Below are 26,493 nucleotides of genomic sequence, written 5' to 3'. Positions count from 1 at the left end.
GACTGCTGGAATCTTGATAAATAAAAATATGTGCTTGGGTTTTTTGTTTTGTTTTTTTTTTTCCTTCTTTTGCCCAAGGAGAAGGGGGAGCCCTGTTAAAAGCCGAGGCTTAATTTAGTTTTGCTTGCTTTCACATGTGCCCCAAGAGGGTTTGTGGCAGGTCAAGGTGTGGTGAAGGTGCCCTTGGATCTTTTGGGGGCTGGCAAACCCCTGTGGGGGTTTTGAGTCCTTTTCACTTGGTTTATCCATGGCGGGGTCCCAAGGTTGCAGAGAGCTTTTGTCCCAGGATCTGAGTTGCTCTGTGTGAGCTCTGCTGCTCTGTCCCCGTTTGGTGCTGGGATTTTGGGGGGGGGATCCCCTTAGTGCTTCACAAAAACCTTTTGGTTCCACTATGAAGGCGTACTGTGGTGAGTGTTTTTAAACATGACACCACCTTGATGCCAAAAAACCCCAAACTTGGCTATTTTCACACAGCTCTGGGTGTGCTGCCTGTTCTGGCCTCCTGTGTAACAAGAAGCCCAAAGCATTATCCTGCTTTTCCTGCAGCAGGCCCACAGCACCGGTGTGACAAAAGCAGCTGGCTTTGGTCGGGCCACCCTTGGGGATGCCACAGCAGGTCCTGGCAGCTGTGCTGCTGTGACAAGAGCAAAGAGGTGTCACCTCAGCGCTGCAGGGGATGCCCTGGGCCTTCCACTGCCATCACTGGAGAGCTCTTCCCCTCCTTGTCCCTCACCACACGTGTTCATTTTGCTTTCCAAGTCTGGATTGCTGCCACCACCCGTGTGTGTGTCCCTTCTTTCCACACATTGTGGTCTCCTGCTGCAGGAGGTGGCCGGGAGCCTGGTGACGCTGTGAGGACACCTGGGGGAAGGGGAGTTCCCGTGTCCTTGCTCCTATTTCCCTTCCCTTGGCCACAGAGTGTGTTTTCATGGTGTCTGAGGTTGCTGGTGGTGACAGTGAGTGTTTCACGCAGTGCGCCCCAGGGGGGACACTGAGGACCCTGAGGTCCCATGTCCCGCCAGCCTTTTGGCTCTCGGGGAGTCCTGGGGTTGCCCCATCACTGCCAGGGATGCAGGTGCTGGTCCCTGGGCTGCTCTGACTCTTCTTTGCGTGGGATGCAGCCAGCAGCCTCCCATCCCCTCAGTGCCAGCTGGAGTCCTGCCCACGGCACCAGCCCTCCCTGGGCATCACCTTCCTGCTGGCAGAGCTGCAGCCAAATAAAAAGCGTTTTCCTCTCTCCATCTCCTACCTGCTGCAGGACTGCCTGATCCTGGGGAGGGAGATGGGGCTGTGGATGTCTCTCCAGAGCCAGGATTTGGGCTGTTTTCCTCTCTCTCTCAAAATGTTTATACCCTCTGGTTTGCAAACATTGCCTCACTCCATTGAGGTTTGGGGTTTTTTTGTTAACTCCTTATGTGCTCGTGGCTGATAAAATTTGGCCTGTTATAGTAGAAATCCCAACATGTGCTGCTGCTTTTTTTATGTTGTTGTTTTTTTTCCCCCAGCACAATCCATATGTTGCAGCTTTCAGGAGAGAGGAAAGCAGCATTAACTTTTCACGTCTAGCATCGCTAATTTAAGGGGTGAGAAATTGGCCTGGGTCTGTTTTTTAAAGAACTGAGCATACACTGATAGCACCAGTGTTGGTACTGAATAACTTGATAAGCTGAAGAATGCAGCAATATCTAAAATTAAATCTGTTCTTAATTGCTGGGTTATAAATGGCAGCGTTTTCTCCAAATGGAATTAATTCATTATTTTTCATTTGCCAACACAAGTCTCGGCAGCACAAACCCAACATTTTGCATTAATACAATAATAAGGCACTTCCAAAAGGTGTGTTTGGCATTTGTAACACACAGTACAATCTAACAAACCATAAACTATGTCAAAATACTCCTAAAGTGGTAATTAAAACTTTTTTTTAAAAATGTAGAATAGATGAATACATTCCAAATTGTGACTTTTCAATGAAGCTCTTTCATAAAAAACATTGTTTCTTGCCAAAACAAATTCAAAGGCATTTTTGTAATTTCTGCTGGGGAAAGGAGGAGTGTTTATCCAGCCTTTCATGTTGGCTGGGCTTTTTGACTTTTATTTAAAACTTAAAGAAAAAAAAAGGCAGTGTAAAAAAAAGAAGTATTTTTGTCTGAATGTGCATTAAAAAGTCTCACTCCTGTCCTCTCTGGAGCAATGTGCAATGAGGGCTGGGACAGGATGTGCCTTGGGGTGCAAGGCTGTCTTTAGCATCCCATCTGAAATTCAGTGGTGATGGGATCCCATGGCTCATTGTGTTTGGGGCAGACACGGATCCCAAAGCGGTTCCTGGGGCTGGGGATCCCGCTGCCATCCTGCCTTTGGAGGAGAGAACCCCCCACAGGTGCATGGGATGGGAATGGGGCTCCTGCTCTTGCTTTGCAGAGCATCATCTGCAGCCCCAGGCATCCGACCAGTGCACAAAGCAAAACTGCTCAAGGTATTTATAACTTTTCCTCATGGTTTTTTTTTTTTTAATCATTTCAATTTTGGATGTGTTTTTGACAGCTTTTACCTGCTGAGTCACCATTTGTCCTCATGCACAGGAGCTGCTCCTGACGTACTGAATCCCCGAGCAAGCTTGAGCAACCATCATTTAAAAATAAATCCTGTCAAGGAAGTGGGCTTTTTTCCCCTCTTTTTTTCCCCTCATATCACTGACTGCTTTTCCCACTGTGTGTTTGCTGTGTTACACGAGGTGGGTGTTTTATAGACGCCTTCGCGTTGCTAAGGATGGCTTTACTGTTTATCACATCCCGCTGCCACCACGTATCCTATGGAGGAACTGTGTGCTGCAAGCAGATAACAGTGCAACTTCTGGAGATAACTCTATCTGATTCTGCACTGAGCCCTCTGCTTCTCCTGAGATGCATCTTTTTGGTAGTGAACCACAGCTTGAGCACAGACTGATTCATGTAGCTTGGCTTTATAGGTGCAAATCCTTGCTTGCTCTGCAGCTTGTTGCTGTTACCTCTGGTGGATGGGAAGGGACAGTCGGTCTTTCCAAGGGTAATCCCAATATCCAGATTAGTTTTCTTTCCCATTTGCCAGGTTCAGATGGCAGGTGTGTTTATAGCTTGTTTTGCAGTGTTGCTGAATGCTTGATCTTCATCCCTTGCTTGCAGACAGCCAGACTGCAGCAGCCACCTCTCCAGAAATCACTTGGAAAGACTAAACAACACTCATTTAGGGTATTGAAGCATCTCCCTTCTGCTCCCTTCTGCCATAAAAATGCATCTCAGATTTGCTTTGCTTTATTATCTCTAATTTTGTGCATTGGGTGATAAATGACAAGAACGTTGTTAGCTCCTTCCTGTTTCTGTATCCTCAAACTCCTCCAGAGTTGATGCTGCAGATGGAGAATTACAGGGATGGTTGGCTTGGAAAGGACCTGAAAAATCATCTCATTCCTACCTCTTACCTATGGCAGGGACACCTTCCACTATCCCAGGTTGCTCCAAGCCCCATCCAGTGTGGCCTGGAGCATGAGGCAGCCAGAGCTTCTCTGGGCAGTCTGTGCCAGGGCCCCACCACCCTCACAGGGAAGAATTTCTTCCTGATGCTTCATGGTGTGCACGGCTGTTCTGCCTGGGTGGTGTATTCCTTATTTTGTGGGTGCTCCCACCTTCCTCCTTTCTGGGGAATTCACGGCAGAAATTAAGTGCTCAGTCTATTTATAAATTTCAGTCTCTGTATTAATCCATCTGTATATTTATTAACCCTCTGGGTGGTTGCATTTCACTCTAATACAGCTGCTAGTGGGATGTTAATCTTAGTGAAAGTCTATTTTAGCTTTCTCCTGATACTGCAGCCTGCTGTCATCCTGTGGGGAAAAATCTTCCCCTAGGAAGGAGGAAGGGAGACTATTTAAGGAGGAGCAATTTGTGAGGGAACAGCTGGAGCTGAAACCGAAGCCAGGTTTGGGAGGAGGAGACTGGGAAGGAGCTATTTCAGGGGATGGTTTGTCTGGCCACGTTGGTCTTGGGCATGGAGGTGTCCACCCACTCCTTTGTGTTGGATCAGCACTAGTTTTGGCACAAGCTGATTAATCTGTGGCCCATTTCTTCCATAATTAAACTTCAGCCATAATTAAACTTGGTCAGCCAGCAAATCCTTGACCTCACATTCAGCAGGGCATCCCAGGTTCCTGTGGAACCCATCCCTGGAGGTTTTCAACATCCCTGGAGGTGTTCACCATCCTTGGAAGTGTTCAAGTGTTCATTGATATCACGGTGGAGAAGGTGGTGACAGTCAAAGGTGGGGCTCAGAGGTTCTTTCCAAGCATTCTGTGATTCTGGGAGTGGGGTTTACATGTGAATCCCATGGGATATGTTTGCCTCTTGTCCTTCCCCCTGTAGCTTGTCAAGAGGACACAGAAGATGAGAAGCTTTATACTTGTGCTGCTGTTAAATCTGAATGACTAATTCAATAATGAGTAGCTATCAGTTCATTGCTTTCATATTAAGGAGAAATCCTGTGCTTTTAAAGCCTTTTTATAAGGATTGGATTGTGAGGTAATTTCTAATCTTGCACGACTAACGGGTGCTTAAACATAAGGCTTCCTTTTATCATTGCAGTCTCTTTTGTTAGAGCAATCATCAGCATATGGTTTTGGAGGATTTAACATCTCAGACACATGGTGACACTCTCTTAGTCCTCTCTGCACATACAAGTCTAAAAATGGCCTTTTTTTTTTTGTTAAAGTCTCCAGGATGCTTGTGAATACTTGGAGCTAGCAAAGAAAACAAAAGGCCCACCAACACTGACAGGTTTTGCAAAAGGCTTCTAAAAATATAACTTATTGAGGAGAACACGTGTGTCTGGGCTATAATATAGAACTTGTTGACATGTTTTGCTAAATTTGCTCAGGGTTTTTTTAGTTTAGCAGTTGGAAAAAAGCTTGTAAAAGTGGGGAATGTGTACAGTGGTTTTCCCTCCTTTCTTAGCCCTGCTGCTTCTTGTTGTGTTCTCCTGAGGATGTCTTGTGGGTGGGTCCCAAATCATCTTCTTGGCATCTTGGGGAATCCTTTTGCATCCAGCCTGGGCACAGCTTCCTTCTTCCATCCTGCATTTCTCTGCTTGTTCAGGATGGAGATTTTGTAGCTGTGGATTTTCCTTTCCTCCCCATCAGCCTACACAGGGACTAGAGTGCAAGTAGCTTGCTGTGTCCTGCATGCCAGAGAGGGAGCAGGGATGCTGTAGCCCCTCTTTTCTCAGGCTTTAGGTGCTTTTGGCAGGGTGGAAACACTGAAATCACATTAGGGATGTGTTTAGGGAAGTGAGGGCTATGGTGGTATGGGCCATGCATCCTCACTCCTGAGCAGAAAAGGTTTTAGGAAAAAACCTTCAGGGTTGTGGGATGGAAGTGGACAGTTGGGGCTGGAGCTGCTGAAGTTCTCCCCCTCTGTCCAAAGGATTTTTGTTTCCCCTTAACTATCAAATAGAGGATGAATTGAGCTGAGCAATATTCCAACTGTTTTTGAAAAAAACCCTTTTTTACAGTTCCTGTTCGTCCTTCCTCCCCGATGTCCCTGTGGCTGGTGATATCTGGTAATGAGGAGGAAAAAGGAGAGGAAATCCTCCTTAGGGCTAAAGGACAGTGTTGTGTCCCTCATGCCAGAGCCAGGCAGTGGAGCGTGGCAAGGGCTCGCTTGGGATTCACTGTGGCCACGTGTTTTCAGCTCTGGCCATTTCCCCATCAAAGTAGAAGCCACAGAAATATTTTATTGTGTTGCCATGAGAGAGAGGAAGCATTTTCTGTCTGAACTAACAGCTGGAGCTCAAATTTGGAGCAACCTGGTGTAGAGAAAGGTGTCCCCTGCCCAAGGCAGGGGAATTGGAGCGAGGTGGTTTTTATGGTCCCTCCCAACTCAAACCATTCTGGGATTTTTGGGTTCATTTTTCTTTTCTTCCGGTGCACCACCAGCTCTGTGCATTTATTTATTTCTTCTAGCACACCCTAATGCAAGCCAAGATTCCTGTGGAAGGTTCCCCACTGAGATCCTGAGAGGACCAGGGTGCATCAGCCTAGGTCAAGAGATTCCCAGGTGACCCCCACCTCTCCCTCCTTTTACCCAGGAGAGGGATCCCCTCTGGCTCTGACCTGGAGTCCTTTAGAGACCCTTCAGGAGAGCATCAGCTGGGGAGACCTTGTGCAGCCAGGGGGGATGGTTGAATTCCAGCTTCTATCTCTGGAAGTATTCCAGGGATGTGGAGATGTGGCAAGTGAGGACACGGTTTAGTGGTGGCCATGCCAGTGTAAGGTCTCAAGTCTTTTCCAACCTAAACTGTTGCACAGTTCCAGTCTGGAAGTGGGATGGATGGATGGGAATCCTGGGTGTGTTAGGTGAGAAGGTGCCTGCCCACCCAGGCTTGCTGTGAGATGGCTCCAAGGGGACTCCTTGCTGGCTGTGGGATTCCTCATGTCCCAGACTAGGAGTTGATGTCCCTAACCCAGACCTCTTAGAGCTGCTGCCGTGTTGTTTTTGGCAGGCAAATGGGAATGTGGGCACTGTCTGGTGGTGCCAGAGCTGCTCCCCACATCCAGGGCTGCGAGAGAAGCTGAAGGGAAGAGTGGGGATGTGTTCCCTTCCTCCTCTGGCATGCACATATCCCAGATATATCAGATATCCCAGAGGCTTGGCTGTTGTTTCAAAGCTGCTCTCTGGCTGTTTTAAATTGAGGAGCTGGCTCCTGCAGGCACAGGATAAGTGGCTGTGCCGTGGGGCAGGAATGGGACAGGGCATCTGCAGTGAAGGAAGCGGCTCCTCCTGCTCCTCCTCCCACTGGATCTGCTGCCCTGTGCATTTCCACCTCACCTGTGATATCCCTGCTCCAGAGTCAAGTCATCAGGAATTGCAGGACCTGGGGGAAGATATTGTGACACTGAGGGAAGAGAAAATGTGAGAGTAAACTCTTGCAGGGTCTCAAGATCTGTGACCCACATCCCTGCATCCCAGATATCTGACCTTGTCCTGTACTTGCATTCAGGTGGTAAAATCTGATCTTCTGGGCTCAAAAAATCACATTGGCATGGGCTTGGACAGCACACAGCTCCTGCCTGGAGAGGCACAGGTTGAAGTCAGAGCATTGCCATCTGACCTGATGCTTGACCTTTTGTGTGCTCTGCAGGTCTGGGGGAAAGAAATTAAAAAATACATCAGGTCTGTGCTGAAGGCAATCCCAGTGGGATGGTTTCATCTTTAGCCCAGGTTTGTTTCTTGGTCCTCTCCTCCCTCTGTAAGAGGGACTGGGAAGATGAATGGATTCACACAGGTCTTTGGATGGAAAATGCTGCGGTAAGCACAAAGCATGGTGTGGGCACGGTGCTGCGCAGCGCTCGTGTGGTCCCTCTTAAGCTGCAGGTAGAAATGTGCTGATGCCTTTCAGTGTGGCTTTAAAGGACACCTGTGCAGCTGGAAGTGTAAATGTAGGAAGAATGTTCAGTCTTCAGCTTTCAAAGCAAAGCCTTGTCATTCCTATCCTCCTGTATCAGAGTCCTCATTGTGGACTAAACCATCCAGTCATTCTAAACTGACGGGGCAGGTTTCAGTGAGATGTCAGGAAGGAATTCTTTGCTCAGAGGGTGGGGATGCCCTGGTACAGGGTGCCCAGAGCAGCTGTGGCTGCCCCTGAATCCCTGGAAGTGTCCAAGGCCAGGTTGGATGGGCTTGGAGCAACCTGGGATAGAGGAAGGTGTCCCTGGCCATGGCAGGGGGTGGAATGAGATGATCATTAATGTCCCTTCCAACCCAAACCATTCTGGGATTCTGTAGTCATTACAGATCCCTGCTCAGGAAATGCATTTGTAAGACTTTATTTTTCCTTATCTGACAGTCACAGAGAATTGCATCTTCATCAGGAGCCCTGACTCCCCTCCTATCATCAGGCAAGTTTAAGTAGAAGACAAGTTTCTTTGGTTAGGAAAAAATAAAGCCCCACCTGATTTTTTTCTGAGTTATTTTCTCTTTGGTCAAGAATAGCTTGGAAACAAGAGCTAAGGTGTCTGAGCTGAGTACAGTAATTTATTTGGACTGAGTATAATAATTTATTTTGAGCACATTGTGGAAGCAGGAGGCTGCAGTGGCTTTGCAGTGAGTAAAGGGTGAGTAAAGGAGGGAGAGACGGGAGTGGGGGTTTCTGCTTTTGGGGGGTGCCTGGATGTGGCCATCTTGGCCAAAATATGTGAGCCCCTCCGTTCATCCTGCATGCAAGGAGCATTTGCCTCACCTGTGCAGGTAAAGGAGGAGATGCTCTGCAGTCCCTTCTGCCCCAAGGTTTCCTTGCAAAAGGTTTGGAACAGCTTTTTGGGCAGAGGTGGGAATTTGTTCCTGTAGGAGCAGGGCTGTCCCTCAACAGGAGATCTCTGAAAATAAATGCATATGTTTTTGGTCTGGAAAATACTTTTGTATCCTTAGATCCTCCAGCCAGAAGGGAGCATGCTGATCCTCTGGTCTGGCCAGACAATTGCTCTCCCTCATTCCTGTAGCTGAGCTCCTGCTTTCTGGGTGAGCTGGATTTGATTTCAGCATTTTCCATCAGCTCCCTGAAACGGGGTCAGCTCTTGCCTGCTGCTCTTTCCAGTGGGTGATGTGCTCCCGTGGCTGGAAATCCTCTCTCCCACGCCTAACCTGGTACATGTCAGTGGCATTGCAGGGATTTTATCCAGATGTGAAGGCAGATGCTCAGTGCTGAGTGGGGAGGGTGGTTTGCTCTCACCATCCCTCCTTCTGCCCTGTGAAGGGACAGTGATGGGTAGCATCATCCCTTCTCCCTGCCCATTCCCAGTGGGGTCCCATCTGCATCCTGAGGAGGGAAAATCTGGATGGAGCTGGGGGTATCCCCTGCTGGGGCGAGTGGCCGGCCTGCAGCCCATGGAACACACCAGTTGCACGGACTCCAGCCAAGGCCAGCAGCTTCCCTGTGCCAGGTTGAGCGATAAAGGCCTCCTTGTTAATGCACATTGCCTTAAGCTGTGTTTCCACAGCTTTCCGTCTGTTTACCGAGAGTTTTCAGACATGTAATTCCACCGGATCTGGCTGCTTATGGAGAAGGCTGGATTATTTGTGTTTCATAAATAAGGCCAGAAAACACAAGGGCTGGAGCACTGAAAGGCAGCTCTGCATCACTCCTGGTGGGTTTCTTTTTTGGTACCACTCTCCTGCCTTTTCCTTTTTAAAATTTATTTCTAACCATAGACCCCCTTTTGTCTGGCCCACATGTTCCCTGTTTTTCAGGTTCACTCCTCTTGCCTTCAGCTGTTTGTGGCTCTGTAGCTGGACTGTTTTCTTCTGGAAGAGAGTCTTACCTGGACTCCCTACTCCCCTTTCACCTGGAGGGTCCTTTTTCCCCAGTGGATTTTTTTTTTCCCCTGTGGTAAAACCTTAGTTTGAGAAGAGCTGGGATTATGTATAGTGAGACCTAGATGCCCTTGAGGAAAGAAGTGATCTATGGCCAGCCTGGGATGCAGGAGCATCTTTTGGCAAATCCTTTCCTGGTGTGCTTGTGGGATTGGTAAAGCTGCTCTTGTCTCAGTGAACTTTTGTGTTCTCAGCTCTCCTTTTTGTCCTCCTGGCCATAAAACCATTGGAGGGGCTGGTTTGCACTGGCACCTGTGTGAGCTGACAGCTCTGCATCCATCTGTCCTCACAGGGCACATCATCTCTCCCTCATCTCCAGGGGAGCCCTTGGGAAAAGTGGCTCTGTAAATTTAAAGGAGGAGTTTGGTTAATTAGAGCTCTCTGGACCCTTTCCAGCTGGATACCCAGAGAAGCAGGGGACAGCTTGTGTCCTCAAGCCAGGCACCTGGACCACAGCTCCAAGGCTCATACCCAGACACTGCAGGAGGGATGGTCAGGCTCTGCAGGGGGAAAAACAAACCCTAGAGCCTATTTATTTCATAAAAAGGTTTGTAATGATCCTTTTGTGGTCTAGCCCATCCTGAAAGCACCTTGCAGGAACAATTAAAGCAGTGTTGGTACAAACGCAGCCATATGTTCATCTGAGCACAGAGGTGTCGTTTCAATCAGCAGAAGTGTTTGGAGGAACATCTGTGAAAGGGGTGGGAGGGATTTCCCAGACCATCAGCACAGCAAGTCCTGTTCCTGTCAGACCCATGCGTGGTCTCCAGAGCTGAGCCAGATTCCTCCCATGGGACCATCTCAGGGAGATGCTGCTCAAAAGGATTTTTTAAAAAAGAGCATTTTTGCCATCTGCACGGCTGCTCGGGGCAGTTTTCAGGACAGCCGACGTGCACAGGAACAGCAGGGCCTGTCCCTCAGCCAGGGAGCCTCGGTTTTCCTGAGCTGGAAAGAATTGTTTTGGATAAACTCTGTAAAGTCTGGGCTTGTGTCGCGGTGGAGTCAGTGAACAGATGCCCGTTGTTTTATGGAGCTGTGGATGAAAACCTGGCAGCTTTCCTGTGGCTGTAGTGGATGGGGTGGTGGCTGGGGATGCCCCAGGGATGTGAGCAGCATGGGGCTGGTGTTATTTTGGGGCCATGAAGATGATAAAAGGGCTGAAGCACATCTCCCATTAGGAAAGGCAGAGAGTTACGACTGTTCGGACTGGAGAAGACTCCAGGGAGACCTCAGAGATCCTTCCAGTGCCTAAAGGGGCTCCAGGAGAACTGGAGGACTTTGGAAAAGGGCCTGAGTGACAGGACAAGGGGGAATGGCTTCCCACTGCCAGAGGGCAGGGATGGATGGGAAGGAATTCCTGCCTGTGAGGGTGAGGATGCCCTGGCACAGGGTGCCCAGAGAAGCTGTGGCTGCCCCTGGATCCCTGGAAGTGTCCCAGGCCAGGCTGGACAGGGCTTGGAGCAATCTGGGAATATTGGAAGGTGTCCCTGCTTGTGGCAGGGGGGAGAATGAGAAAGCATCAGGTCCCTTCCAGTGCAAACCATTCTGGGATTTTCTGATTCTGTTTACCTGCTTTGTCTCCTGAGTCTCTGGGTGCTGAAACTGGGGAGCTGAAATTAGGGAGTCTGTGTGTACCTTGGCAAACTCCTGCCATTCCCGTGTGGTTGCTGTATCAACCTACGACCTACAGGATGCCACATCCTCAGCCTGAGAGGGAATTTGTGCTGGGATCATTGCAAGGGGACGTGTGGGAAATCCTCCCAGTAACAAGGCCTAAAAGTGATGCTTTATAAACTCTTATCTTCCAAAAGCCCAGCATTTCTGGGGACTTCCCTTGGGTTCTATCCAGACCTACTGTGCTGAGATGCAAGTTTGGGAAAATGACCCCAGAAGCAGGAAAACAATGGGAATCTCTTTGGGCTACTTCTTTTCTAATGGTAAACAGACTTAAGGACTTTGTGTCTTGTCCTGGGGGCATTAAATAAATCTTTGAAGCTGTGCTTGCTCTCTGTCTGACTTTTCAGCAGAGCAGTTAATACCACCCCCCATTTTAAATCCTTGGAGAAGAGCATCCATAGTGCTGAACTGTGGATTTAGGGCTGATGGATGGATCATCACGGCCGTGGTGGTTTGGGTTGATGCACTTGGCAATTCTGCCTTTGTTGGTCAGGGCTGAGGCAGGGTGGGGATGGGACTGATCCCACAAAATAACGAGTTCTGAGCTTTGTATTGTTGAACCATCACGCAGCTGTGAACTGGTCAACGCCAAACTTTTATGAAAATTGTGGGACAAATTGTGAACCATGAGAGAGGAACACAGACCTCGAGTCTTGCTCTGGCTTGCTCCTACCCTGGCTGGATGCACAGCTGGATGTCAGGTCACATCCCAAGCACAAGGAAATGTTCAGGTGAGGGTTTGGTGCTGGTTTAAATTGTGTAGAGCAGGACATGAGCTGTGTAACCAGCACAATCTTCAAGCTGGTTACACCAAGAGACTCCAGATGCTGCTAATAAGCAAACTAGACTTTTGCTAATAAGCAAATTAGACTTTTTTTTAATGGTCCATGTGGTGTTTCCAATGGCATTTTGTGTTTCAGACTTCCTTGGTAGGACAGTGGTAGGATCTAGAAATATCCCAGGCATCAACAGTGTCTCTGTCTGTCTCCCTTTTCCCATCCAAAGATAATAAGAGCTGCAGGGCTGGCCCTTCCCCCAAAGCTGCAGGGCTTGTATTGCTTTTCCTTGCATATTTTGGCAGGGAAAAAATAGCCTTGAAGTGTGGTAAAAGACAGAAATATGCTGGAGCATCAGGAATCCAACCAGCCTCTTTGAGGATGGAGAGAGAGAACAGAAAGAGGTTTTTTTTTCCCTTCCTTTCTAAAGGCGTTACGAGCAAAGCTGTTGGGTTTGGGGATGGAGGATCATAAAGCACTTTCCTGATCCAGAGAAATGATTCAAACTGACAGATTTCAAGAGGAAAACAAAACTGGAGAAAAGCTGATTTTTTTATTTTTTTTTTAGAACTGCTGCTTGCACAGCTTAAAAACAAAAACCTGCATTTGCTTTGCAGTTTTGCTGACATTATTTCTCAGGCTGTGCATTAATGATCTGAAGGGAGTTGTAACTTCTTGACTATTCCATTGGGTTTTTAGACCCATTTTTGCTGCATGGGATGGTTGTTTTTTCTTCACTTTCGTGACCATTCACAGCAGAGTGGTTGCTGTGCTGATGGGGGGAGCTGGCTGTTCCCTAAGGGAGGGGGACCAGGAGCCTGGTTTTGGCTGCCACAGGGCTATCAAGGTGTCCAGGGAGTTGAAAAGCCCTCAGGGGCAACAAATGTAGGATTTCAGTCCTTTGTGGCGTGTGCTGGTGCCAGGAATCTTTCAGCTTCTCGTGCTTGGAGGTACAAGCAATTCTAAACTACGCCTAAGTGATTTTGGAGGTGATAGTGTCACTCAGCCATGCACACGGAGGGTGTGGAGACACCACTCCAAGGTCTCTGTTTTGGGCTCAGCGTGGGTGTTTTATTGTCGTAATGCAGTTAGGAAAAATGGTATGACCCAAAGAATGTACCCCTGAAAATGCAGAATTATAGGTTTCTTTCCCTTATCTCTTTCTCCCCAGTTCCCCTTATTGGTTGTGTGAATGTAAGCCACCCTCTTCCCCCTGCCTTTAAGACGGGGTGCTTATTGATACCTCTTCCTCTTTCCCTCTCCGTTGGATCCCAAGAAATAAAGCTGCACTTCCATTTCAGCTAAGGGAAAGGGCCTCGTTTTTAAGTTCTTCTTTTCTAAGCTAAACTGTCTCCCTTGTTTCCCTGGCTGCAGCTGGGCAGACAGTGGTAACAGGGAAGCAGGGGACATAGAAATTACATCATTTTATCGGCTGGCAGCAGCCTCAGGTGCCCCTGCGTGCTCCTGCCCAAGTCCCTGCTGCTGTGCCACGGCTCCTGCAGCTCCCTGTGAGGCTGGCTCAGCTCCAGCCTGGTGCAGCAGCACAGAGCTCAGCCCAGGGGAATATGGAATGGACTGGCACGAAGGAGTCCCTTTGCTGTGTTGTTTATTGGGTATTTTTTTTCTACATCTGTCACCGTGACCCCAGAGTGGCTCCACTCAAGCAGTAAGTGCAGGGATGAACGTCAGATCTTGAAGTGACCAGGAACTCCCTGTTCTCAACAGAAGCAGCTCTGATGTAAACCAGTGCTCTGTTGGGGTTTTTTTTTAGGGGAAAAAAGAAGAAATACATGATGTGTCAGTGATGTCTTAATGGAAAAAAAATAATTATTTCCAATTGCAAAGTGGAAGGAATCTGGTGCAGAGCATTCTGGGGCACTTCTTGCCCCCTCTCTCTCTCTTTCCCTGCAAACATCCTGGTCCAGGTTTTCTCCCAGGCAGCACTGAATCGCGCCTGTCTGCAATTTGTCTTTCTGCAGAAGGATGTTTTTGCCAATTTTAAACCAGATCTTCAGTCTCTCAAAGCTGAGGTGGCTTCAGACGCCCACAGGTTTTGTTGGATTCTTTTTTTTCCCCCCTGGCATGCATGCTTCCAAAAATGTGTGGGAATCCTTCCAGAGATGAGCACTGTAACTCCAACTTTTGGAGAGCTTTTTTTTCCTACTTCTATACATATTTTCTCTCATTAGTGGTGGCAGAGAGCCTGCAGGTATTTATCACATCATCAGCCATCCGGTTTCTCTGTAGCAGATCCCAGCCTTTGCACAGTGCTGGGAAACTCAGGCGAAGTGTAGGGTGTAAATACAGAACAGGGCAGATTAAATAAATAAAAATCAAGAAATCCCTATTGTTTAAAGCTTTTTTTTTTAATAAGAAAAGAATGAAAACGAGACTTCACATGATGACAACCTGTGTTAGTATAAAAACATACCACGATGAGTTGCTGTGGTTCATATTAAATATTCAAGCAATGGTTGTTTGCTGCCAGAGTGTTCAAGTCACGCTCTTGGGGGTGGGGAGTTTGTAGCAAAGTATCTATAAAGAGGTTATTGAAGTGCTGAGTTTTCCTCCTTTTGGGTTGAATTGACCAGTTCTGTTCCATGGCTGCTCCCTTAAAAGCAGAGAAAGTCATCAGGGCTGAGACAAGGACAGGGATCCCCAGGCTGAGGAAAAAAATCTGTTGCTTCTAAACTCTTGAGAGTTTAATAATAATAATTTTTTAAATTAAAATATTAAAAAGCACAATACAAGCAGAATAAGGTTTGATCCCATTGTTGTCTCCGTAAATATTCTGCAGTGCTGAAGCCACCTTGTCACTGCTCTCTTCGGTTTCCACTTGAGCAGAGTTTAACACGTTGCTGCAGAGAATGAGCCTGTAGTAAATATAATGATTCATCATTCCTACCATAGTGAAAAAAGGAGGTGGGGAATGTCTGTCAAGTTCTCCTGAAGTCCTTGAATCAAATGTGCAGGGATTTTTGAATAATCTCGGAGTTACCAAATAAAAGCATTAATTTGAGTGTCAAGATGATATTTAATTGGAAAGCAACTAAAGGGACAGATTCATTTTTAGGCAACTAGCAAAAAAAAAAAAAAGTATAAATACAAAATAAGTTTAAACTAAAGTAATTGGAAATTAATTGAAATTTAATTTTAATTAGGTGCCTGAAATTGGATCATCTGGATCCCTGGGGTTCCTATCTCTGTCTCTTTCCCTTTTTTTTCCCCTCTGTAAGGCAAATGTCAATTAATATTTTAAAAGTGCTTTAAATAACTTCATGTCTGCAACCTCTTGCAAGTCAGTGGGACTCAAGTGCTGAAAGGTTTGGGAACCAGCGGGCAGTTGTAGTTACAGAATAACTGCACAGGGGAGGAAGCACTCAGGCCTTTGTGTGCCTGAGATGTCTGGTTTTCCTTAAAAGCAGAAGGAAAAAGAATCTGATTTTGCTGTTCTGCTTTGAAATATCACCTGGGCTGGTTTTCTCCTGGCTACAAAGAGGATACGAGTCAGACCTCTTAGGGAAGATCTCGTGTGTTTTTCTCTGAAGCTCTGGATGTCTGGAGATGCCATGTCTCCATGCACTTTTCCCGGCATCTCCAGCTACAATGGCGCCGTACGGCTGGGCAGTGGTGCAGGAATCATCCTTTGCTCCTGGGGGCTTGGTTTCATGGAACCACAGACTGATTTGGGTTGGAAGGGACTCTAAAGACCATCTCATCTCACACCCTACCAGGGACAGGGACAATTTCCACTAGACCAGGTCACTCAAAGCCCCATCCAGCCTAGCCTTGAGCACTTCCAGGGATGTTTCCACCCTAGCAAGGGTCCTCTTGGACACCTAGATAGGCTTTGGCTCTCCCAGGTGTCCAAGGGGTCTCACCAGGTACTGCCTCTCCATGGAGAGGTCCTGGGGCTGGAGGAGATGCCTGAACATTCTGCTGAATCCTTCTTGGTCCAAGGAATTCAGGTGCCAAAATACCTCTTCGGGGCTTGTTGGCTTTCCTGGGATGATTAGGATTCTGCCCTGGGGGGTTTTGCCATGGATCCTGCCCTTGACAAGTGAGGACACAGCTCGTACCAGGCACTGGGCTGATGGAGGAGTGAGGAATGTCCTCAGTCTAGACAGATGGCTCTGGCTCAGGAAGTTTTTGGGAACAGCTTCACCAGCTCCCTCGGGGCAGGGCTCAGGTGCACCCAACCACTGCTGTTTTCACATGGCTCCTTCAGGAGCAAGATGGACCGAGATGCTCCAAACACAAGAGGACCCAGGAAAAAGACCTGCACCTTTCCCACCCTCTTGTTCTGTGCCTGGCCTGAGTCCCTGTTGCATCCTTCCTGCTTGGGAACGCTGGCAGCACATCCTGGCTGCTTGCCAAGTATGTGTCTTGATGCTTTTTGACTCCAAGGTGCCTTTGCTGTGCTGGGCTAAGAGAAGTGGTGCCTAAAAGATGCATCTTTAATGTACATGAGGAGCTGTCACTTGATGGCTTGAGCTGCAGACCTTCTTGTTGTGGCATAAAAAGAAGGAAGGGGTCAGGATAGAAGGAAGACAAGTATTTTTTTTGGCTGTGTGGTGCTCTGCGTGGCAGCTGGTGTGTGTCACACGTGCCCGAGCCAGCACGTGTGACACAGAGGGATGTGAACAGCGTGTGGAGGAGCCGGTCCCTGATCACCTCACATGAATTTTGTGGAGTTCCTCCTCCTGCCATGAGCTCCCAAGCTGATGCCATTTCCTTCCAGCTCTGGGAGCTCCAGAGGAGAAGGGTTTCGCTCAGGAAGTCAGAGCGGCCGCGTTATTTATAGAAGAATTATTTGTTTGGACGTGAATAACCTCAGCATTCACTGGCAGCAAGCTGGAGGTCAGCTCCTGTCTGCTGCATTCCTGCACCTTTGCTGCCTGGGGAGACCCTCTTGGGTCCCAGGGTGTTTTTCTGGACCCCTGCCCATCCTGGGGTACCCCTGCACCCTCCTGGGGGTGGCTCCTCCCTTCTGGCTGTCCCACACCCTCTCTGATGATCCCTGACGGTGGTGCAGCTCAGAAATCCTCTTCAAAAGCATCTCCCATTTGTGTTTTTGGTATTTTGTGCCCCCAAAAAAGTGGATAAACCCCCATTTTTCAGCACAGGCTTACAACAAAGACCCCAGCATGTGTTTAGCCACATCTTACTCATTTTGCTGGTTTCCCCATTTCAGCTCTGAAGTGAAATCATCCCTCAGCCTTTCACTAATGGAAACTTGGTTTTGGTGCCAAGATAGAGGCAGCAGAACCTGAAACTATTTTTCCAAAGCGCTGGAAACACTGTGAAGCTCCAGCCTCTGTAGGGGAGGCAGTATGGAAATAGTCACATCAGGTTGGTTACCTCTGATCCCAGTTTTCCAGAGATAAGGTTTGAGTCCCCTGCATTATTCTGCAACAAAACAGGTTTGGTTGTCTCTCCTATAAGGATTTTTGTGTTTAAGCTGAAACATCTTATTTTGGCTGACTGAAGGACCCTCAGAAGATGAATGGGTTTCTTCTGCACACTCCCCTGCACTCTTTTTCATTGTCAGAGCAATGTAAAGACTCCTTGGAGTAATGAGGAATCTAACCCTTCATTTCCCTTTTCTTTTTTCCTTTTAAAATCAGGAGAGAGGCCTCATTCCTCCTATTCAGCTGAGAGTCCACGTGAAATAAAATCTCCCAGAGTGCAGTGTAGGGTTGGGTAATGTCATGTGTAACACGGACTTAAGCATCCCCTGACAGGCAAGTGGAGAACAAAACATTTCTTTTTTGTCTTTTCTCTTTTTTATTATTTTTTTTTTTTAAAGAGATGTGTGGTTTGTTTGTGAAGGGTTTGGAAAACCCTCTGGAGCTCCTTTGCATGTATATGCAATCCTCAGGCATAGTTGTCTGACTGTCCTAGCTGCTCAGTTAAAGGTCAAAATCTTGGAGGTTTCCCAGCGTATATCGTCTACCGCGATTATTTTTTCCATATTAAAAAAAGAAAAATACTAAATTTCTCAGTAATGTTTAATTATTTTCCAGTTTGTTTAAGCTCTTGTGGAAAGATCTGTGTTTGCACTGGTGAGCCAGAGCAGTGTGTCCCACTGGAGCTGCCTCCAGCACTAGGGAAGGGCTTTTTTTTTTTTGGTTTTTTTTTTTTTTTATTTTTAGATTCCTTAAACACGATTTGAGTCTGACAAGGGGAAATACTGCACCAGAACATTTGCTTGTGGTTTTTGCTCTGCTCTCCCTCCCTTTCCCTGTGCGTGCCTGCAAGAGAGGGAGAGTGAGGGTTTGTGTGGAGAGAGGGGAGGCACCAACCAAAATTTTCCAGTGGGGAGCTGCTGGGCTTGGCACGCCCAATGTGCCGTCTCCTTGTTGGATATTTAGAGGGAGGTGGAATAGCTCAAACTGGGGTAATTGGGGTTTCTCAACAGGAGCAGCTCTCTCTCTGCTTCTCCCCTTGTGGCTTTTCCTCTGAGCCTCTCTGTCCTTGTCACCTCCAGCCGATGTGGAGCTTTCCTTGATCCCATGTGGTTTTGTGTTCGGGACAGATGGTGAGGAAAAGGCTTGTCGCTGTGGGATGGGGAAGGAGAGCACCAGCTCTGGGTCACCACCCCAAGGTGGATGGTACCACATGCAGTTTGGCTTGGGCAAGATTAAAGGAAGGGCTGCTTATCTCATTGCCCCAAAGATTAATTAGAGCAAGGAGCAGAAGTCGAAGAAATGAACTTTCTAGGACTGACTCATCCTCTCTGCTCCTCTCTGGCAGGGTAGAGTGGGTGGGGATGTCCCCAGAGATGCTCCCAAAGCATGACAGTGTCCTTGGACATGGAGCAGTGGCTTCACCCAGCTGTTTGGGTTTCCAGAGCTACGGGATCTGTAGTCAAGCTCATGGCCCTTTGGCTCCAGCAAACTTTGAGGGGCACAGCACTTACACTGAGCCATGTTTGTGGTTGGAATTGATGATCTTACAGGTCTTTTCCAACCTGAATAATCCTATGACTCTGTTGTACAGCCCTGGGAGAATCCAGGAAAGTCCCGTTCTGCTTTGAGGCATGGGTTTGGGTTTGGTGTCCAAAGGGAGGCAGAGTTTGCTGTCATGACCCTTTGGGTAGTGTAGGGCCACAGATCTCCCTTTGGCAGTTCCCTGCCTGCTGCCTGTCCGAATTGGGCCATCTGTACCTAATTAGGGCAGGGTATTCTTCCAAGAAGCTCATTCTTGAATCAATGCTGTTGAAAAGTGTGTTCCTTATAGAAGTACTCATTGTAGATCCTCCCAGGCCATTCCTGGGAAGAGCCTCCAACGAGAGATACCCCATCACCCATCGTTATTTAATTTTTATTTCATTCACTTACCCCTTACTGAGGGCTCTCCCAGCCCCTCTCATTGAACACCAAAAGAATGAAAACGTCAGCTCTCCCCCCCGATTTCCGCTGCTGTGCTTTATGACTGGATAGCAGTGATGTACCCACGAAGGAATGCCAGGAACCGCTGCCGTTCGGGATCTTCTCCCGGCCCACGGAAACTCCGCATTCTTGGGCCAGCTTGCGGCACGCCAGCGCATTCCTGCTCCATGAGGTGGAAGCAATACTGGTAGTGTGAGCTGTGATTTCTGCGGCTGGGGTGGGGAAGTGCCGCTTTAAAAAGCCTCTTAATTATATTCTTTCTCGGCAACGCATCAGCTCCGTTTTTAGCCCATTACGAACGCTGAGATTTCTCTCTTAAATCAGCCCGTTTGCTGATTGACCCAGTTCTGCTTCTTTTACTTTTTTTTTTTTTTGCCATTACAAAATGTTCTATTTTCAGGCACTTCACAGCCCTTGAAGAAGAAGGAGGGGGGATAAGGAGCCCAGCCCTGTTTCATCCCCGTCTCCTCGCTCACCCGTGGATGGCGGCGTTCAGTTCTTCACCTGGAAGCACAGATAGAAAGCAAGTCCCTGGTTGTAGCTGCTGCTTTGGACTTCTCCATAATTCCTTAATTCCCTGTGCCCTGAACAGTTCTGGTTCTGCATCCATCCCTTGCTAGCAGCCAGGGGTACAACTGGGACAGGGAGGAGATGTGGGAGTGCTCATGGAGGCCATGAGGGGCTAAACCAAACCCTCCATCAAAAGGAGAGGAGGTAAACTGAATTTGCCACCTGGGTGTGGAGGTGGGAGTGAGGTTTTCACCTCTCTGTGTGAATTTCTCTCTGCAGGCATCTTTTTTTGGCAAGCATTTGAATGGGCTGCCCAGGGCAGTGGTGGAGTCCCCATCCCTGGAGGGATTTAATATCCATGGGGATGTGGCACCTGGGGACATGGGTTAGTGGTGGGCTTGGCAATTCTGGGTAAATGGTTGCCCTCAATCTTAGAGGGCTTTTCCAACCTAAATGATTCTGTTAATAATCATCATGCCCTCAGCAGGAAAGGATGGGAGGGCTCTTCCTCCCACATCTTGTAATAAATCCCCCTGGAGCAAACCCAGGCTTAGGAAAGATGTGGCTGCAGGTTAGGACAGTACCAGCTGCTGGAGACAGTAATCTGGAGAGTGACAGACATGCTGGGTTTGTGATCAATACGATGGGTGTTGTTTATCCTAATTTCTCCCCTTGCCCTTAGACCTGTGAGTCCAGCCCTGCTGTGCACAGCAGCTACTCACCCTCATTTAAATGCTGATGAATTTGAATGGAAAGTTGATTGGTCTGGTTTGCATATTAAGCAGAAGTTCCTCGGAGGAAAATTTAAGATGTGGCCTTTACCAAAGATGTGGGAAGTCCAGGTCTCTGGACAGGAATAACACAGCGAATAAAGGATGTGCTGCCTGGGGGATAAATCTGTGTTAGTCCCTGTCAGCAGGCAGTGCTCTGGGAGAAGTACTTGTGGCAGCCTGTGTTCAGGGGAATGATTAAGGAAACTCAGTCATTTAGTTTATCCAGGAGGACACAAGGAATTGATCCATCCGTATATAAATACCGACGGGGGCGCTCTCAGCGGAGGGCAGTAGCTGGTTTTAGAAACTCAAAGGGTTGGAAATGGATGCTGGAGATGTTCAGGCTGGAGATGGAGTTTGGGTTTTTAGCTTGTGGTGTGATTAACCCTTGCAGCAGCTTATGAGGGACTTAGGTGGACTCTGCATAGGGTTTAATTTGAGAATGTCAGCTTCCCACAGGATCCCTGGTGCAGGGCTCCCCAAATGTAAAATTCTCTCTCCTCTTCTAGTTCAGTCAGTTGGAGTTAAATGACCACAGTGCAGCCCCTCCTGAGCCTTGCAGTGATGAATCTGTGAACAGTCTTGTAGTGGGGGTTTTTGGTGGGTTTATTTTTTGGTCCCTCCCCAGACCTGTCGTGTTTCTTCCCTGAGCTCCAGCCTTGTCTCAGAATGCACATTCTGAAAATACCGATCCCTTTTCAGGGAGAAGACAGGATGTTCCAACCTCGTGGCAGGCCCTTAGGTTACCTGGCAGTGGCTGTGATCTCACTTTACTTCCTCCCTGTGAAGTTCCCTTTATGCAGTGCCTGGAGGGAGCTTTCTTGGCACTCTGAACTCAGCTGTGCATGTTCAAGACAGGTCGCACTCTTTTCCCAAGCAGATCAATAACTGGGCTTTCAACAGGGGTTTTGATCCCTTCAGCCAGGGAAGACACTCAGAGTAAAAGGTGTCACAGGAATCATAAAATCACAGAATTATTTAGGTTGGGAAAAGCCTCCAAGATCATCAAGCCCAAGCATTCCCTGAGCACTGCCAAGGCCACCACTAAATCTCGTCCCCAAGTGCCACAGCCACACGGCAGTGATGCCCAAGGAGCCTGTCCCAGTGCTGGTCCTGGAAGCACCAGGCTCACCTGGTGCTGCTGGCACCACTTCATTCCTTAGGGATTGCCATTCCCTAGGGATTGCCCCATGTGGGTGATGGTTGGAGCCAAGCACGAAGACTCCTCTCACAGGGTTAATCTTTCACAGTTGCAGCCTTTGGGAGGTGTGAAAAAATAAAACAAAGAAAATCCTGTCAGGAGGGCTCCATCCATCCCCCCTTCCTGGGCTATTCCTGGCCCTCCTGATAGCAGGGTGTATTTTTAGAGCCCTGGTCATGTGTTTGCTGTATCTGATGTGCTGCTGTGCCTCCTGCCTGCCTGGGCTCTGGGCTGCACCGACAGGTTCTTGTCCCTGGTCGTCCATGGCTGGTTTAAAGAAAGTTAAAAAATAAAACCTTGAAGGCCTCTTAGCAACCTGTTGGGTTTTAAATTCAGCTCTGAAGACAGAAAAATCCCATTTGTAATAATGCATCCTGCAGTAATGTAGTGTAACCATACAGTGCAATACCTACGCTTTTGATCTTCAGAATAATCTATTCTTGCAAAACCAGTGTATTTATTCAAATACATACCTGTAGATTCATAGTTTAGGTTGAAAAAGACCTTTTAAGATCATCAAATCCAGCTGCTGCCTTAAGACAACCAACACACTGTACAATACTCACCTTTAGATCACAAGTTGTCAGCTATTTCCTGTGCATATGTGGATTTAGAAAACTGGAAAACAAGTCGTTCAGCTGTTGAGAGGAATCTAAACTGCAACTTAACCAGTTCAGAAAGAATCTCGGTACCCAAAAATGAATAGGCCAATTATCAAAAAAGGGTAACATTCTAAAATATTATATATATATATATATGTATGCCCTGATTCCTCTCTTATTAAATACATGAAATCACTGTAATGGACACCTTTTTTTTCCATGTGGAGTCTTACCTGCAGCTTCTCTCTTACCTGTGCACACATGGAGATCTGTAGGGCCAGGACAGTGAGATACAATGAGCATGTCAATACAATGGCTATAAACCAGAATAAATCTGCTGAGAGTGATGGAAAATCATTCACAAATCACTGGGGGGGTCACACATTGCTGCCCTAGACAGGCTTCCCACATGCCAGACAGATAGACAGGAGTGGGACATTTGGTCAGGAATAAGAAATGGAAAGACAGCACCCCAACCTTTGAGTTCTAACTCCTCTAAATCACATTCATATTGACTTGTTTAAAATACGATGCAGGCAAAATCTGTTTCTCAAGAGTGACTTATGCTGGAGTTAAAAAACAGAAAGCAAATTTTGTCTGCCAGCCAAGGAAAACTTGGATTGGCTATTAAACCCAGGATTTTGTTGGCTAGCATTGTATCTGATTACATGAAAGTGTGGGAGCTAATGCTTTCTAAAGCTATTTTTCCAGCCTTTCAGGTGCTCTGTGGTATCACCTACTGTAGCTGTTGAGCAAGACTGGCCTCCCCACCAGCCCTGCACCTTCCAGTCAAACCCTCGTGCCTTGAGAAGCTCAGGAAAAGCATTTTTTGTCCTTCTTGTTTGTTTTTAAGTAAACACTGCTGTCTGTGTTGTTCTAGGCAAAGGGTCTTTAAAATAATTTCACTCAACTCAAGCAAAGGAGGGAGAGAAACCTGTTGACTGTAAACTTCCAGCTGGCTTCAGCTGCCAGAGGTGAGAAAGTGTCCCAGCAGGTGTGAATTATCCTGATTTTATTGAACAATAGGAAGCTGGAGCTAGAGCTGGAGTCACAGTCCTGCTTAGCCAAGGAGGATCTCTGCTCCGCTGTGTGGAGTGGAGCTTGACTTCACCTTTGCAGAAGATCTATGGGAAGATGTTCAGGGATTGTTTGGCTTGGAGAAGGCTCCAGGGAGACCTTGGAGCTGCTTCCAGTGCCCAAATGGTTTCCAAGAGAGCTGAAGAGGGATTTGGGACAAGGAATGGAGTGACAGGACAAGGGGGAATGGCTTCCACTGTTAGGAACAGGGATGGATGGGATATTGAGAAGAAATTCTTCCCTGTGAGGGTGCTGAGGCCCTGGCACAGGGTGCCCAGAGAAGCTGTGGCTGCTCCTGGATCCATGGAAGTTTTTTAGCCAGGCTGGACAGGGCTTGGAGCAATCTGAGATAGTGGAAGGTGTCCCTGCCCATGCCAGGGGTTGGAAAGAAGTGATTTTTAAGATCCCTTGAATCCAACCCTGCTGTGATTCTGTGATACAGCCCACCCTTGCTCTGTAGGGACAGCATCAGCTGATGTGTGCAGGACCCTCAAGAAGAACAAGCAATGGAAATGTCCCTTGAACTGGTTAGCTTTGAATTTTCTGAATGAGTGTTTTTATCTTTATATTGCTTATAAAGTTATTGAAAACATCTCCTATACAGACCCCTGGAAAGAGCATTGAGGTGACCTCTCTGTCTTTCTGCTCTGGTGGTGTTGGGCCTGTTTGGACACATTTGTCTTCTCTGCTCTTAAACCTGTCCTCTGAAAAAGACTGTCCTGCCTCCTTGGTCCAGTGCTTGGGTGCCCTTATCTCAAACAAATTTCCCCTCTTCTATAAAACTAATGCTTCTTGCACCACTTTGCCCTGAGCCCTCATTTTCTGGAAGCCAAGCTGCCATTGGAAGAGAAGGGAAAGTCCCTGGGAGCTGTGGTTTCTGCAGGACACCTGGGGCTGTGGGTGGGAGAGTGAGGGAGCTGCACTTCTCTCTGCCTGAACTGGAAATGGTTCTGTGTGAGCTCTGAATTTCACTCCCATAGTGAAATATTTGCCTTGCTCTCCTGTGTGACAGCACAGTTGGCATCAGGGAAGTCTGGGCTGAAGTGCAGGTTTTGTTTTCCTGCAGTGAGGATGGTGAAGGCCCGTGACACACTTTGCTGGAGGTCACCAGTGTTCAGATAGCTGGGGAGGATTAGCAAAGTTTGGGTTGATACTGTGAACATGCTGTTTATTTTGGGAAATTCAGCAACAAGCTGAGATGTTTGATTATGCAGTTTATCCCCTGGGCTAGGATTTGTTGATGGAATACAGGTTTCATCAAGGAGATGCTACAGGCAAAACCTGAGATCAAAAGCAAGTTCCTGAATGCTCGTTGCTGAGGATCTGTTTTCACACAGCTGCAGAGGTATTTGCTGCCTTCTTCCCTGCCTGTCCTCTGCCAGCACTGAGGGTTTTGTTGAGTTCTGAATGTACAGGTGATGTGATTCTCTGAGATGGAGTGGGGTTGGTGGTGGGTTTCTCTTGGTAAGGTTTGTGTGGCCAGTGTGGAACCAGGGTCTGGTTTTGGGCAGTGCAAGGCAGCATTGCCCAGCTCCAGATCTGCAGAGCTCTGTGATCAGGGTGGGGTCTGTGTTCTGCACTGAGAGGGAAGCACTGACCTGGTGGGTTTGGCTTGGACATTCCTAAAACAGTGGTCAATCAGATAGGTCCCGTCTCCCCACATCAGCTCAAAGGGCACAGCACTATCAGAAAATAAATGGTTTTTAGGGTGCACAGAATTGAAGCTCTGATTCAAATGTGCAGTAAGGTTGACTTCCCTGTTGTTGGCTGTCGGGTGAAGTCCCGGTGCCTGTCAGTGTTGAAGTTTCATGGGAGTTGTTGCCCTGAGCTTTGATCCCTGTAGCCAGCTGCAGTCACCTCTGCAGAGCTTGGGTTTTTTCCTTTCCCTTTAAGGCCTCACCCCATGTGCTGTGAAGGTGCCCGGGGCATGACAGTAGCCACAAAGCTTGTGAAACAGGCCAGGAAGAAATGACAAACATGTCCTTACTCAGCATCACACATTGGCTGATCAGATGCTACTGCTTGTGTCAGCAGCCTCAGCTTCTCACAGAACTTTGGGGAAATTTGCCTGGTAAGATACCCAGAGAGTCCCCAGCATCAGACTGGCAAAGGTCAGACACTGGCACAGCTGCCCAGGGAAGTGGTGGAGTCCCCATCCCTGGAGAGATTTAGAAGATGTGTGGATGTAGCACTTGAGGACAGGGTTTAATGGTGGCCTTGGCAGTGCTGGGTTAATGGCTGGACTGAAAGATCTGGGATCTTTAAAGATCTTTTCAAACCTAAATGATCCTTTAGGAGGCTGGAGGATAAACCCCAATGTGAAAGGCTAGGAGGCTTCTGGGGAGAAACAGTGGAGAGACAGCCCCATTCACCTGAACAATCACAGAGGAGTTACACTGCCCTGTTCAGGATAAGGAGGTGAGTCTGGGTCTCCTCAGCCCACCTGGAGCAGCCCATTTTGGAGGGCAATGCTATGGGAAAGGCACTGCTAAAGTGCTCTGATGTTACCAATGAATAATGCAGGAATGCTGAGCAAGCAGTACATGTATCAGAAGGATTTGGAAAGATGTTTTATCTTTAGAAGCAAGGACGCTTCATTAATCTCCCTGAATAATGCCAAGCCATAAATTATATTGGTAATAGACATATCTATGTAATGAAAAGTACCTTCACTTGGTCTTTACATGAAAAAAGGTTGGAAGCAACTGTGGTTTCAGGCAGCCCCATCATCTATTAGAAGGTTTGCTGAGAGTCAGGGATGGAAGGACCCAGCTGTGTCCAGAGCTACCTTTGTGTCCTGCCACATCATGGCTTGTGTCTCTTCCACAGCATCACAGAAAAGGAAAATGAAACACAAAAAAAAAAAAATTAAGAAAATGTCTGGGACTTGCAGGGAACTTGCCTTGCTTCCAGCATCTGAAAATATTGAAACCAGCAGCCCATGAAGTCCAGACCACAAGAGAATTTAGAGGCTGTGGTGCAAGTATCCAGGAAACTGGGTTTGTATGGTAAGGCCACGGATCTGTAACCCAGTAATCCCCAGCACTGGGAGAGCTGGGAGTGGGTTTGCACTGCAGTGTGGTGAAGT

General features: G+C 47.7%; 1 protein-coding gene across 6 annotated transcripts in view; it reads left to right on the top strand.

Annotated features, from left to right (window-relative positions):
* SAMD4A (sterile alpha motif domain containing 4A) overlaps window positions 1-26,493 on the top strand; it is a 97,703-nt gene that overhangs the window by 13,680 nt on the left and 57,530 nt on the right. The window contains exon 2 of one of the 6 annotated variants that reach the window (XR_001331844.2): window positions 19,643-19,956. The exons of the other annotated variants lie outside the window; for them this stretch is intronic. The gene's annotated coding sequence lies outside the window, so the exon portion shown is untranslated. The remainder of the gene's footprint in view (window positions 1-19,642; window positions 19,957-26,493) is intronic. 6 annotated transcript variants of the gene reach the window in all.

Source organism: Pseudopodoces humilis, chromosome 7 (genome assembly GCF_049639895.1).
Source record: "Pseudopodoces humilis isolate 2021_Gansu_Grassland_sample_001 chromosome 7, ASM4963989v1, whole genome shotgun sequence".
NCBI lineage: Eukaryota > Metazoa > Chordata > Aves > Passeriformes > Paridae > Pseudopodoces > Pseudopodoces humilis.
The sequence above is the reverse complement of the archived record's forward strand: the minus strand, read 5'-3'. Positions and strand labels throughout refer to the sequence as shown.